Raw genomic sequence first — 5,362 nt, 5'->3', positions numbered from 1 at the left:
CTAAGCATGATGACCACGTCCAGCCTGGTGTTCTGGAGTTTCTCTGAGCCTCCTCCATTTGCATTTCAGTCTGCCAAAAGATTACAGAGGTGGTTATAGGAGGACCAGCTTGCTGACTTTATTGTGTCAGAGTCTACCCTGAGATTTCAAGTTTGATTGTCAATGCCTCCTTGCCTAACACTCAATATGAATGGCTAGATAGACATGATGTTGTGCGCTGATGTTGTGTTGTGCATGATGTAACTCATGCAGTGAGTGTCAATGCATGAGTTACTTACCTGCCAAATGCTTGCTCCACCACAACACGTCCTTTGCATATTTTTGTATTCCTCTGTTGATCAAGGATGTTAAGGGCCCCGTTGTCCCGCTTCGGTGTCATTATGAATGGGTATTCACGGCTGATGTATGCGCTGTCGCCAAGTAAAGTGTACCTTGACATAATAACACAGATTTTATTCAGTATATTTAAAGACTGTGTTTTAGTATTTGGCCAATGCAGTTGGTAGCTACAGATAAAATGAATGTGTAAGGGAGAGGAAAAGGAGAAAAATACTCACAGGCCCATTTTTTGTTCCCATGTCTCAAAGAAACTGGATTTCTTCAGAATCCTTGAGTTATGAACCCTGCCTGAATTGATACAAGAAGTGATTCATTGAGTATGCTATGCATAAGATGAGTGTGCTACATGATAGCCTACAGTTCTGTTTGCAATTCAATTCAATTAAGAATTACCAGGTGCTCCAACAAATATGTCGCGGAACCTGCCTTGGTCATCCACAATTGCCTGGAGGACTACGGAATGATAACCTTTACGGTTAAGGTAATCCCCTCCTCTGACATGGGGCCGCTGAATTTTTATGTGGCACCCATCTATGGCACCTGCAATCCACAATGCAGTTAATGTGTAGATAAGTTCATCAATATCTAACCTTACCCATATGTCATCATCTGTGGTATTTAATAGCATGAGTGTGGGAGAGTAATGCTGCGTTCCAGCGGGGAATTGTACCTGTGAATCACGACTTCAAAGTCACGAGTCACGACTTCAAACCGTTCCAGGCATAACCGATAAGAACAACCATCTCCAGTTGGGCCGCCGTTCTTGTGTACAAAACATAAACTGCGTGATGTCGAACGAGGAAGTTAGAGTCCGTTGAGCACAATCGAGTTCACAGGCATGAATTCACAGGTTTGGCTATAGCCCCGCCCACTTTTAACTGGTAAATCACCAGTTACAGGTGTCCTGGAAAGCAGCATAAGACACTGTAAAATTATGTATTGTAGAATGTAGACATTTCAACAAAATTACATTTTGATAGATAGTAGGGGTGTAAGAAAATATTGATATTCTTTGAAATGCTGTACTGATAATGCTAAAAAAAAAAAAAAAAAAAAAAAGCCATGTCGTTAGTGACAGCAAACAAGCCATATTTATTTTACTGTAGCTTTGTGACTGTTTGAGCTAAAAAATAAATATAAAAAAAAAGAAGAAAAAAAAAAAAAAACACTTCCTGAAAGCAAAAAACTTAAGCAAAAAGCATAATGAAATTTACTTTCATTATGCTTTGATTAGGATTAGGGTTAGGGTTATTTGACAACTGTCATCAATAAAGTGCATGAAAGTTGTCAAATCGTCTTAAAAGAAGATTATAATATGCTGATATGTTACGCCATTGAAGACCACCCTTTCAGTCAGCGAAACATAACAGGTGGAAAAACCGTGGAAACACGTCAAAAATAGCACTAATGATTCTTTTTTTTTTTTTTCATAACACATCTTTATTCGTGATATAAACATAGGCTACATGTTAAGGTTATACTTTTGCTGTTGAAAAACTACCGTATGTATGTTTTCTAAACCTAATTTCAAAGCTTTTACCCTAACCCGGAAGACGCGTACCAGAACTACAATCTGTGCGGAGTTGCAACACACAGAGGTGTCCTGCGCCATAGCTTTTGTAGTTCTAACATGTTACGTCTATTGTATGATGTTGTGATCACTAATTTTGCTATCTTAATTAAAGTTTTTGGGTGTGGGAAGAATGCCTGTTTGGTCAGATTTTATTTATTTTTCTCTTAAGATAGTGAAATCATGTTTTTTCCATGTTTTGACACTAGTCAGTGGCTCCCCCTATTGGTTTGCCATCGGACATGATAGTAGAGGTCAAGAGCTTTCCAAAAATGTTGACCCCATGTCTGTGCCATTTTTTGTTGCTGCGCTGTAAGCCTTTAAAAGTGTCTCAGGTGCAAGGTTCAAAGGGCACTCATGGGCAGGGGTGGACTGGCCATCGGGCACACCGGGCATTTGCCCGGTGGGCCGATGTGCTAAGTGGGCCGACAGTCCCCCGACACTTTTTTTTTAAAATTATTATTGAAATAGCTGACCGTAAGATCAGTAGATCAGCGGCCCGATTGACACTGGGCTGGCCCAATCACATTGCTAAACAACCCCTTTTGCGTAGTTTGGTCCCGCCTGCATAATGATTTCGGCAAATAAAGTCATTGCAAGAGTTTGTTTACTCAGCACCGGGCCGGCCCCTGAGACACGCTGCTCTGCGGCCCATTGGTTATTTCTCTTCACTGACACGGGGCTGGCCCAATCAGATCACAGCCTGTGGCTCTGTGAGCCGGTGTGCAGTGCAACGCGGGTCGAACGTTATCTCGTAGGATCTACTGAGATGGAGAGGAAACGCAAAAGTGGCACAGAGAAACTGCGAGAAAAAAGCGGCTGTCAATTTTCAAACCGATCGGACTTTTTCGCTTTTTCGTAATTTATCAACATGAATGAAGAACAAGCCCAAACAATGCCAGAGAAACATAATTCCCGATGGTAGAGCGCATAGTGCCCCCGTCTGCCATGCAGGAGATCTTCGGTTCAATTCCCCACCCAGACAAAAGGTGGATTTTACTTTATTAGCCTACCTCACTTTGTTGTTAACCATGACAGTGAAATGATTCTTATCATTCTGCCTGTCATTGGCTAGATGACACACACAGTGGCATTTAGGGTTTCTGTAATTTTCATTTCTGTACTCTTTTTGTGAATTTGTAACCCAGGTGCTAAATTATTATTATTATTATCATTATTATTATTGTTATTATTATTTTGCCTTGTTTTGTTTTGGGGTTTTTTGTTGTTTTTTTTTTTTTTGTTTGCTTTTTTTTTTTTTTTGCCTTTTTTAATGCCTTGTTTTAACTTTATGGGGAGATATATATACCAATCGAATCAGATTCAGATTTAAAGGATTTGTGTGGTATACTTTGTTTGTCGCCATGACCTTCCTATGTGCAGTTTGGGCTCATTCTCCATTCATGCTGATAGGCACCTGCACTTACTGATCTGAAATAGATGCCCAAAAGGTGTTGGCCAGTTGTGGCCTGTTCAATAGAATAAAAAAGTTCAATTCCTATTCATCTATTGTATTTTATTGTTCCACTATAGTACAATAGTCCAGTATGATTGGGGCAGCCAAGTAATTTGACATATTTGAACAATTTTTAAAAAAGTAACGTAATAGTTACTTTTCCTGGTAATTAATTACTTTTTAGTAGAAGTAACTAGTAACTATAATTAATTACTTTTTCAAAGTAACGTGCCCAACACTGCTGATGACAGCTAACTAATTGCATGGCATTATGGTTTTAAAGAGTTGCACAGTTGGTATACACATTTAAGAGAGCAAAAAGACCGGAAAGGTGTGCGTTATCGAATGTGGTGGGCCGGTCTGGTCCAAAATGCCCGGGCCGATTTTTTGTCCCAGTCCGCCCCTGCTCATGGGGAGCAGGAACTGCCCACTGGTCTCACACTGAGATATGTTACTCCATAGGTCAAGACCTTTCAAACAATGCCTTCATTGTTGTTCTATGACAAAGTTTGATTTTCATCGTGCTCCAAGCCAAGGCTGTCTCAGGTGTACATCTGCAGACCTCTTTTAGGGCCAAGCTTGATAAAATCAGTCAAACTTCTTTAAGGGGGTATTTAATGGCCAAATTTATTTAGAATATTGATTTTAGTCTCATACACAGTCATACTTTTCAATTTGGACCATTTGAAAGCTTATTTTCCCCTTAAAACACTCAATGTTTCATATTTCATATTTTCCCATTAACTTAATATGGCCACCTGAGACACTTTTGACAACTTTCATGCACTTTATTGATTAAGATTGTCAAATCAAACACATCGCTGATTAGGATTATGGGTAATGTAATGCTTCTCTGTGATATGACATTGCAAATAAAATGTGTTTTCTTAAAATAAAGTTGATATTATACGGGACTTGTGGACTCAGCTGAAGTACATGCCATCGTTACACATCCTCATAGCTCGTGGTAAGTCTTGGCCTTGGATGCCTTGGATGGTTACAACGTTATGTCTAATAATCAGAACTATTTTTCAGAATATCGATTAAATTTGCATTTCTGGGATCTTGAACCACCACCCACAGCATGACGTCTTTGAAGCCGAGAATCTGTGTGTCCAGCACAGGCTCTCGTTGACTTACAGTGGACACTGTTTGCGTGGTGACCACACGGAATTAAAACCATAGAAATCTATGATTAAAACAGGTTACGTGCGAGGAGCACGCAATGCGGTACTAAGGTCATGCTCATTTCACTGATTTCTGTGAGATCATGTTGGGCAGACTCTATTACCACGTTATATGACGCAGAAAACGTCACGTTACCATGACAACAAAGAGTTAGTTGACGCCCCAAATGCTTCCCGTGGCACGTTGTGGGAGTTCTATGTAAATCTGTCGGGGTACCCAACTCGTCGAAAACTGATGAGAAACGGGTGCCTAATGAGACAGCATGTGACGCTAAGGGACCCTGACCGTTCGTCAAGCTGCTGACGCACTGGGAGTGAGAATGTGTTGAAATATCCACAATTTTCCTGGAGCGCTTCTGGGGTTATGGGTGAAACATCCGGTTGACTCGGGTGGAATGCGGAAGTAGCTATTTGTTTACATTACGGTCTCGTCTTTTACAACGTTAGTTAGCTCGCTACTTTGTGCTCAGCTCTGCCACCTCGGAGCTGAGCTACGCACTGCAACCCACAGGATGGACCGCAGGTTAATGAAGCCCGAGGAAGACAGCAAAGATGTCTCTTAAACCGATGATGTCGGCGCCGACAGGATTCGGCATGCCTACTTTACATATCGATATCTCCTAGACTGTTTATGACATACAGAAAAACACGTCGGAAACCGGAGAAACACACTGGGATTAGACTGTCGTGAGACAGGTTAGTTTTACCCTACTGATTTTACCCTACTGCCATTACGGTAACTCCGTAGGACTACTGACATTTCTACCGTCCAATCACAGAAGAGTCCCCCGTGTGTCACATGTTTGTAAT

At 41.0% G+C, this 5,362-nt stretch overlaps 1 long non-coding RNA gene across 1 annotated transcript; it reads right to left on the bottom strand.

Annotated features, from left to right (window-relative positions):
* Positions 1-386: 386 nt before the first annotated feature.
* On the bottom strand, positions 387-778 carry LOC115369674 (uncharacterized). Its single transcript, XR_003929192.1, has 3 exons — positions 733-778; positions 558-627; positions 387-431 (listed from the first exon to the last, which is right to left on the bottom strand). It is a non-coding gene; the product is annotated as an uncharacterized LOC115369674 (long non-coding RNA).
* Between the last annotated feature and the right edge of the window lie 4,584 nt (positions 779-5,362).

Source organism: Myripristis murdjan, chromosome 13, assembly GCF_902150065.1.
Source record: "Myripristis murdjan chromosome 13, fMyrMur1.1, whole genome shotgun sequence".
NCBI classification, from domain to species: domain Eukaryota; kingdom Metazoa; phylum Chordata; class Actinopteri; order Holocentriformes; family Holocentridae; genus Myripristis; species Myripristis murdjan.
The sequence above is the reverse complement of the archived record's forward strand: the minus strand, read 5'-3'. Positions and strand labels throughout refer to the sequence as shown.